Source organism: Gymnodraco acuticeps, unplaced genomic scaffold (genome assembly GCF_902827175.1).
Source record: "Gymnodraco acuticeps unplaced genomic scaffold, fGymAcu1.1, whole genome shotgun sequence".
NCBI lineage: Eukaryota > Metazoa > Chordata > Actinopteri > Perciformes > Bathydraconidae > Gymnodraco > Gymnodraco acuticeps.
In genome coordinates, this window is record NW_022991168.1 from 323,565 (window position 1) to 333,865 (window position 10,301).

Consider the following 10,301-nt stretch of genomic DNA (forward strand, 5'->3'; position numbering starts at 1 on the left):
TTTTGCTTCCATGTTTCTGGGCTGGTATTTATGTTGTTTCCTTTTGACCGTATTGTTTTCATACACATCCTCTAGATGAGGACCATAATGTTCTGAAGTTGCTGCCAGACTGTCTTCATTTTCAGGGACAGAGGACTCATCAGAGGATGGATTGTAGTTTGGGTCAATGATATCATCATCATCATCATCGTCGTCGTCGTCGTCGTCGTCGTCGTCGTCGTCGTCGTCGTCGTCGTCGTCGTCGTCGTCGTCGTCGTCGTCGTCGTCGTCGTCGTCGTCGTCGTCGTCGTCGTCGTCGTCGTCGTCATGGTGTGGACGGGTCTGCTAAGGCATCTTCAGCAACACTCTCTTCTTCAATGAAAGTGTTTAGGCTATTGTCTGCTCCATCTGACTCAGGGTGTTTCTCAATGTCGAGTAAGGCTGCTCCAGAGCCACTATTTCAAGGATACTACTTAATCGAGTCCCGCCGAAGGACTGTTCCAATGTCCAGGATCCTTGGAATTCTACCGAGGCCGGCGTAATTAGTTGCTGGAAATTTCGAGGCTAGACATGTGTATCCTCCGCGGTCTTAAAATCCCCACAATGCTTTGCGCACGGACCAATTCCCCAAATCTTTGTCGGAAAATTTAAGGCGGGGCCACTCATATGACGCACACCTGCACACTTGCTCGCCTGTTCCATTCTTCGCTCTCCGAAAGCCAGGAATGATTCTTGCCTAGCCTCTGATGGACCTGACTCGGCGGACAAGGGAAGCGTCCTCGACATTGAGAACACCCACAGTGTCTTGGCCTGGTACATGCTGCTCCACCTCTTTAACGACAGTCTCATTTTCATTGGATGATTCCTGATCGGTGTCTGAAAAGTCAAGTGCATCTCCTACCAAAAAGGAGTAGGCTTACGGTCACAACTGTGTGATCATTGTGAAAAACATTTTTGTAATTGCACTGTGGTCCTATGCATTAATACATTAAAGCTATTTAATGAATATTATTTGGCCAAATTCAGTTAAAAAACATTTAATCTTTCCTAATAAGATGGAAATGTAATGTGGAAAAAGGACAATATTAAGAATGAATACAGACAAACGCAAAATGTACTTTTCCTTATTTATAATTATGCTGTAATTGTAACCGTTAGTTTTGAAAGATTAGATTCGTTTTTAGATGAGTCTTTATTGTCCCAGAGGGAAATGTGTGCAAGCTTCATGGAGCTACAGTAGCTACATTAGCTTCAGTAACTATAGTACCTACAGTAGCTACATTAGCTACAGTAATTGTGAAATTAAAAGACTAAATAACTACACAACATTTATAGCCTAGCCTATAGTATAGTAAACATCACTTACCAACAGGGGACAAGCCCTGAACCATGAAAATAACTTAATTTATCTGTTAGTTTTTCTTTCTTCTTGAAGCTGTGGTGGTTGCATTCTCCAGCCACCTTCCTTGTGTGTGTGTTTTCCCTTTCCCTGTCTGTGTGGGCGTGGTGCCTGTCACTCCTGGCTCCCGGCTCAAATCTCCACCAGCTGCAAACAATTGAGCACTCTCCTCTGCGACACACCTGATTCCCATCAGCCATTACGGATGGTATATCAGCGGAGGCTCCACAACCTGTCAGCGCCAGATCGTTGTTAAACCCCAGTGGTAAAACTCTTAGCCTTCTCAGCCTTCTTAAAGTATAGTGACTATTTTCGCTACACCTGAATATATTCTTACCTGTTCTTCTTGTGCTCCAGGATTACGCTTCAGTGGATTACGTTCCAGTGGATTAAAACTCCGGAGGATACTCTTCAGTGGATTACGCTCCAGTGGATACTCTCCAGCCGGATTATCTCCTCCAAATAAAACCTTTGTAACACACTGCCGTGTCCTGCGTTTGGGTTCTCTCAGATAACCATAACAGAACGATCTGGCCAGTATGGACCCAGCGGACACCGGCTACCAGGCCAAAACTACAGACGAACTCTGCCAAGCCCTGGTCAGTCAAGGCGCTCTCGTGGGGCATCATGATACAGTTCTCCGTGAGGCATTGGAGACTCTCCGGAACCTCTCCGTTAATGTGCAAAGGATCGGCACGCAGGTAGAACTGCTCACTTCGCAGGCTTTTCCTCCACAGCACGCTGCACAGCCGACAGCCCCTCCCCCCCCTCCTGCCGCACTCCTCCATCAGCTACGAGAGGCTGTCATTCCCACACCTGAACGATACGCTGGAGATTTGGGTAATTGTAGAGCCTTTTTGTTCCAGTGTACGTTAGTTTTTGAGCAGCATCCTAGTACTTATCACACAGATGGGGCTAGGGTAGCATACGTAATGAGCCTGTGAGGGGGAGGGCTTTAGATTGGGATACAGCTGTTAGGGAGAGCCAGCCACACATTTGCTGGTCATATGATACTTTCATTTCCGAAATGAAAAAAGTTTTTGATCACCCGGTACGGGGGAGGGATGCTGCTAGGCGCCTTCTTTCTCTCCGGCAGGGCTTCCGTAGTGTAGCCGAATTTTCAGTGGAGTTTAGAACAGTGGCTTCCGACTCACGCTGGAATAACGAGTCACTACAGGATGCTTTTCTTCAGGGGCTGAACGAAGCAATTAAAGACGAGCTAGCGGCTAGGGATGATCCAGGTAGCTTGGATAATTTAATTGCCACAGCCATTAAGATTGATAATCGCCTCAGAGAGAGACGTAGGGATAGGACTAGCCGTCACTCCAATCCCAGCGACTTCTCACTTGATCCCCAAATTGGAACTGCCACTACCCCTATTCCCCGATCTTTCCCGGCTCCTTACTCAGCCTCATCCCATGGAGAGGAGCCCATGCAAGTGGGAAGGGCCCGCCTCTCACCATCTGAGCGTGCTAGAAGGATCCATGCTGGGGAATGTGTTTATTGCAGCCAAACCAGTCATCTCGTTTCCTCCTGTCCTAGTCTGCCAAAAGGTCAGGCTCGTCAGTAGCTGTGGGGATTCTGGCGAGCCCTTCCTCCTCTCTCAACCCCCGACCCAGAACACAGCTAGAAGCCATGCTTTGCTGCAACCAACAGTCCCTACCCCTGCTCGCCTTAGTGGACTCGGGGGCGGATGAGAATTTTTTGGACATTGACATTGCAGCTCAGGCAGGAATTTCCTGCGAAGTGTTAGATTCACCTCTTAGTGCTAATGCTCTAAATGGAAAATTCCTGGCCCAAGTCACTCACCGCACCAAGCCAGTAAACCTCATTCTGTCTGGAAACCATCGTGAGTTTATTCAGTTTCACCTAATTTCCTCACCTCAGGCCCCCATAGTGTTGGGCCATCCCTGGTTAAGAACTCACAACCCCCAGATTGATTGGGTAACTGGCAAAATCATTAGTTGGAGTTCTTTTTGCTTATCCTCATGCCTGCAGTCTGCCCTACCGCCAGCAGAGGCCGCCTCTCCACCACTCAAGATCGAGCCGCCTGACCTGTCATCTGTTCCCACTGAATATCATAACCTAGGAGAGGTGTTCAGTAAACAGCGAGCTCTGTCTCTTCCTCCTCATCGACCCTACGACTGTCCCATTGACCTCCTTCCCGGGGCCCCTCTGCCTTCCTCACGTCTGTTCAACCTATCTCGCCCTGAGAGATAATCCATGGAAAATTACATCCATGACTCCCTGGCTGCTGGTGTCATTCGGCCATCCTCCTCCCCGGTCGGTGCTGGGTTTTTCTTCGTCTCCAAGAAGGACCGCTCACTGCGGCCCTGCATTGATTACAGGGGTCCTCAATGCCATTACTGTAAAAAACAAATACCCACTACCCCTCATTAACTCCGCCTTTGAACCCCTCCAGGAAGCCACCATTTTTTCCAAACTGGACCTCCGCAATGCCTACCACCTCGTCAGAATCCGAGAAGGGGACGAGTGGAAGACGGCCTTTAACACACCACTCGGTCACTTCGAGTATCTGGTGATGCCTTTTGGACTGACGAATGCCCCTGCAGTCTTTCAGTCAATGGTGAACGATGTGCTCCGTGACCTCCTCAACCGGTCAGTCTTTGTCTACCTGGATGACATCCTCATATTCTCTCGTAACAAGGAGGAGCACATTATCCATGTCAGGCAGGTGCTGCAGAGACTCCTGGAGAACAGACTCTTTGTAAAGGCGGAGAAATGCGAATTCCATGTCAACACAGTCTCATTCCTGGGCTACATCGTTGAGGAAGGAAAGCTTAGGTCCGACCCTGAAAAGATCCAAGCGGTGGTGGGGTGGCCCAAACCAACCTCAGTCAAACTGCTTCAACAGTTTCTTGGTTTCGCCAATTTCTATCGGCACTTCATCAGGGACTACAGCAGAGTGGCGGGTCCTTTAACCAGACTCACTTCCCCCACAACTGGCTTTTCCTGGACCCCAGAGTGCGATGCAGCCTTTTCAGAGCTACAGAGACTCTTCACTACTGCCCCTGTGCTCATCCACCCTGATTCCTCTCTCCAGTTCGTTGTGGAGGTCGATGCCTCCAACACCGGGGTAGGAGCAGTTCTTTCCCCAGCGCTCGGAACGAGAACAAAAATTGCATCCTTGTGCATTTTTCTCTCGCCGCCTCACCCCAGCTGAGAATAACTATGACGTGGGTACAGAGAGCTGCTGGCTGTCAAACTTGCCCTAGAGGAGTGGAGGCACTGGCTGGAGGGAGCTGAACTCCCTTTTATTGTATGGACGGACCACAAGAACCTGGCGTACATCCAATCTGCCAAGCGCCTTAACTCCCGTCAGGCTCGATGGGCCCTGTATTTCGGCCGCTTCTCATTCACCCTCACCTACCGTCCAGGGTCACGGAACCTCAAGCCTGACGCCCTCTCTCGCCAGTTCGCTTCCGATGGACCAGCTGCCAGTCCAGACACTATCCTGCCTGCCTCCTGCGTGGTGGGGGCTGTTACCTTGGAGATTGAGTCATTGGTCAGGGAGGCCCAGCGAGCACAGCCTAGCCCAGGTAACTGCCCAGCTAATTGTCTTTTTGTGCCTACCCCTGTTCGCTCCAAGGTCCTGCAGTGGGCACACACCTCTCGTTTCTCATGTCATCCTGGTGTCCATCGCACACTGTTCATTCTCAAACAACGCTTCTGGTGGCCTTCCATGGCTCAAGACACCAGGGCCTTTGTTGCTGCCTGTACAGTGTGCCCGCGCCAAGTCCTCCCACCAGCCTCCCGCTGGCCTGCTTCGCCCACTGCCAGTACCTAGTCGCCCTTGGTCGCATGTGGCATTGGATTTTGTTACTGGACTTCCACTTTCACAAGGAAATACCATCATCCTAACTATTGTGGACAGATTCTCAAAGATGGTACACTTTGTGGCTCTTTCCAAACTTCCCACTGCCCGAGAGACTGCAGATCTTCTGGTCAACCATGTAGTTCGACTTCATGGGATCCCCACCGACATCGTCTCTGACCGGGGCCCCAGTTCATTTCCCACGTTTGGAAGGCCTTCTGTCAGGCTCTGGGAGCATCGGTGAGCCTGTCATCTGGCTATCATCCTCAGACGAACGGGCAAACAGACGGGCCAACCAGGATCTGGGGTCGGCCCTTCGTTGTGTGGCTTTCAAGAACCCTTCGTCATGGGTCCCACATCTGCCATGGATCGAGTATGCCCACAACTCCCTGCCAAGTGCAGCCACAGGTATTTCACCTTTTCATTGTGCCATGGGTTTCCAACCACCTCTGTTTCCAGCCCAGGAAGAGGAAGTTGCTGTTCCCTCCGTTCAGGCCCACCTTCGTCGCTGTCGTAAGGTGTGGAGGGACACCCGAGCAGCCCTGCTCCGCTCCGCTGCCCGCAACCGCCTCATCGCAGACCGCCACAGGACCCAGGCCCCCAACTACCTACCAGGTCAGAGTGTTTGACTTTCGTCCAAAGATCTCCCACTCAAGACAGAGTCAAAGAAACTTACCCCACGGTATGTCGGCCCCTTCATCATCGACTCCATTATTAATCCATCTGCAGTCAAACTCAAACTTCCCTCACACATGAAGGTTCATCCAACATTTCATGTATCTCTGTTGAAACCTGTTGCCAGCAGTCCTTTGTCTCCTCCAGTGAGTGTTCCCCCACCCGTCAGGCGATTGTTGGACGTTCGTCGCCGTGGAAGGGGATTCCAATATCTGGTGGATTGGGAGGGCTATGGTTTAGAGGAGAGGTGTTGGGTTCCCCGGCGAGACATCGTGGGCGCATATCTGATACGGGACTTACACCGGGATAACCCTGGAAGACCTGGTAGACCTGGTAGACCGCCTGGAGGCGTCCCTTAAGGGGGGGGTACTGTGGTGGTTGCATTCTCCAGCCACCTTCCTTGTGTGTGTGTTTTCCCTTTCCCTGTCTGTGTGGGCGTGGTGCCTGTCACTCCTGGCTCCCGGCTCAAATCTCCACCAGCTGCAAACAGTTGAGCACTCTCCTCTGCGACACACCTGATTCCCATCAGCCATTACGGATGGTATATCAGCGGAGGCTCCACAACCTGTCAGCGCCAGATCGTTGTTAAACCCCAGTGGTAAAACTCTTACAGCCTTCTCAGCCTTCTTAAAGTATAGTGACTATTTTCGCTACACCTGAATATTCTTACCTGTTCTTCTTGTGCTCCAGGATTACGCTTCAGTGGATTATTCCAGTGGATTAAAACTCCAGGATACTCTTCAGTGGATTACGCTCCAGTGGATACTCTCCAGCCGGATTATCTCCTCCAAATAAAACCTTTGTAACACACTGCCGTGTCCTGCGTTTGGGTTCTCTCAGATAACCATAACAGAAGCAGCCATTTTGTAAAGCTTGTCAAATTGCCTAAGTCACAAGACAATGTGACTTTAGCAATTATCTTTTAAAAATATATTGCCTAAGTCACACTCTTGACATAGGACATTATACTATCAGGGTAGGAACAGCACTTTATTTTCAATAAGGATGTAGGCAATTTTACCAGAGGTGGCCAGCATCAAGAAGAGATGATTTAGGCAAAAAAATATTTTCTCCAAAATATGACTTAGGCCATTAGTTTAAGAAGGTGACGATATGTTACATTATGAAATAATAACTTAGGAGTCTATTTAAGCATGGTATAGTTTATAATCTATTAATCGAGAAGACTCAGTATCACACCTGTGTGCAGCTTACAAAAAACAAACAAATTGTGAGACACATATATTATGCAGGAAATGTGTACATTTGTTGAAAACAAAGCATATCTGATTTGGGAGGAAAAGCTTCATCCCCTTAACATCTGAGTCACTACTGATGGCATAGCATGAATGATAGTGGGTGCCTGAGGGTGTCATTACTGAGAAATGTCAAACAAAATCAAACCTTACATTTGAAAACAGGTTTGCATTCCTCTAGTTAAGGCGACGTTATCATTGGAAATAATAAAAGCTAATTGTTTTGATGTAGAATCTATCAATTTAATCGTTAGAGCAGAACAGAATGGTTGTATTGTAGCCTGAGATTCGTGCAGCCTTTAGTTTTACTAGGTGGAAACATTGTCTACATAATGTGAATACATGCAGAACTAGACAGTAAGAGACCCCTGACATAAGGCCTATATGAAACAATAGTAGGGGCTTTTAACAGCTCGCCAACTTGCAGGCATCCTCTGCATAGCAGTATGAATAGCCTCAAAAAACAACCCACTCTGTGGTAACGAGAGTCATTTATCTGAACCAAATGCCCTAAGTGAAGCCGTTAGTCTCATCTGACTGACCCAAGGGTTGGTGCTGGTGTGACAGGGAGGCTTCCAAGTGTTCAAAGCAGATGTCAAGCTTTCAGTTCATGGCTCGTGGGGGGAGCAGACCCACGTGAGACAGTATCAACGGCTGTAATGTTCAGTTTGAGGAGTGTCATTCTCTCTGGGAGCAGGAAATGGTGTCCATTCTCGGATCAGACCATTAATGTCATGTAGAGCAGCCATAGCATCTCTGTGACTGCACTCAGCCGGACTGTAGCAGGGCAGAACTGGGTGACTCTTAGTGAAGCCGTCCAAGGCCATAGACAAAATGGAACCACGTACTAACAAAAGGGACACAAGGTCATTCAATTCAATTCAATTCAAAACCTTTATTTATCCAGGTAAAATCCCATTGAGATCAATGATCTCTTTTTCAAGGGAGACCTGCAGCAGTAGGTTCCACAAGAAGACATAAAAACATAAACAACAGAACAACAAAAGGACATCATACAGCAAAATGTACAGGGATTACAATTTACATATTTAACCACTACAAGGTACCAACAGCATCTGATTTTGTAGCATCCAACCGAGCTTTAAAAACATGTAGTGGTACTAGCTTGGTAATTTTCCATTCTTTTGCAGACTGTTCCATGTTAGTGGAGCTGCACATCTAAAAGCTTTCTTCCCTAAGACAGTCCTAGCACTTGGCACATTTAATAAAACTACAGCATGCGATCTCAGGCAATAAGTACTTTCAATTCGCAGAGAGATCAGGGAGCAGATATAAGATGGTAGTTTATCCAACATGGCTTTGTAAATGAAAAAGTACCAGTGACTGAGCCTCCGTACAGTAAGTGATGGCATAACCACCTTGGTATACAGGGTACAGTGATGCGTAAGTGCTTTACAATTTGTCAAAAATCTCAGTGCACTGGGATACGCAGCATCTAACTTGCTCAGGTAATTGGCAGGTGCATTCATATATAACAAATCACCATAATCCAGCACAGGTAAAAAGGTCACAGTGACTAGCCTTTTCCTGGCCTCAAGCGAGAAACAGGACTTATTTCTGTAAAAGAAACCTAGCCTAACCCTCAGCTTTTTAAGCAGGTTATTGACATGAAGTTTAAAAGTGAGACAGTCATCAAGCCAGATACCCAAGTATTTGTAACAGGTAACCACTTCAAGTTGTATTCCTTGCGTAGTTACAATATCCAAAGCAGTCTCCGGTGTATTGTTTGCTTTAGCTTTAGAAAAGAGCATTACCTTGGTTTTCCACATTTAAAAGAAGCTTAAGCTCAGACAGCTGAGCCTGAATAATGTTAAAAACAGCCTGTAATTTAACAACAGCCTCGTTAATCGAGGGACCTGCACAGTACATAACGATATCGTCCGCATAAAAATGTAAGGTTGCTCCTTCGACATTTTCACCTAAACTATTGATGTAGATGGAGAATAAAAGTGGACCTAAAACTGAACCTTGTGGTACACACCATTAGTGATGTTTAACCACTCAGAGACATCCATCAAACTGAACACATTGGGACCTTTCAGAGAGGTAGTTCACAAACCACCCACTGCATGGCTGGACATGCCTATACTGACCAGCCTTTGCTTCAAAATGCGATGATTGACAGTATCAAAAGCTTTGGATAGGTCAACAAATAGAGCTGCACAACTCTGCTTATTATCTAAAATACTCGTAATGTCATTTACCACTTTCATTGTGGCAGTGATGGTGCTATGTTGCTTTCTGAAGCCTGACTGATGTTTAGACAGGATGTCATTGTTACATAAAAACCCTGTCATCAATGTCTCTCTTTACCTTTGGCCTAATTGTAAAACAAATTAGTGGAACAAATGTGGAACACTAATCCATCATCATGTGAAATTAGAGTTAATTTAAATAATTACTTATGGGTTGAAGTCAAATTAACATTAGAACTAAAGTCAGTCAAAATCGGACGTGCACACATCAGAATTTAATCAATACACCATTTTCCCAGCTCTGTAATGAAAAGGATAACAAGATTAGGTACATTACGGGAGCGTTAAAACACCCTAACATGCACACGTATCTTATTCTAGTAGAGATTAGAGGACAGGTCTAATGTTGTGAACAAAAGTCAAAGTTTTATTTATTTTATCTTATGTACCACATTCAATTTAATAATGAATCTTGAATTACTAATAACTCTAAAGAAGGCAACAATTTACAATGTGGATAAGGTGAATACTCATCCAAAGTGTGTGTGTGTGTGTGCGAGCGTGCGTGCGTGCGTGCATGCATGCGAGTATTTAAATTGGGCTCGAGTAGAACCCCTACATGGATTTTGGCTTGCTACACAAAGCGATACTGATCTCTGTCTGTTATGATTTGAAAGTGTCATGATTTAAAGTGTAGGCCTGTGAAGGAGAGGCCCCGGGAAAACAACATCTAACTGTAATTACTTATTATAAAGAGATTGCAACATTATACTTGTTAAAGAATTGCTCAATTCATTTAACACATTTATTATGCACACAATAAAAACTTCAACAAATATATTGATCCTGGCTTAACCAGCACATTTACTCTTTTGTTCATAAGCTCGGTTTCAGAAAACTTGTCAGTAGTAACTATTATAATTGTAGTAATGTCTATAGAC

General features: G+C 46.5%; 1 long non-coding RNA gene across 1 annotated transcript; it reads left to right on the forward strand.

The window, feature by feature from the left end:
* The first annotated feature begins 1,491 nt into the window (after positions 1–1,491).
* On the forward strand, positions 1,492–1,860 carry LOC117560661. The gene is made up of 2 exons (XR_004571204.1): positions 1,492–1,643; positions 1,736–1,860. It is a non-coding gene; the product is annotated as an uncharacterized LOC117560661 (long non-coding RNA).
* Positions 1,861–10,301: the final 8,441 nt, after the last annotated feature.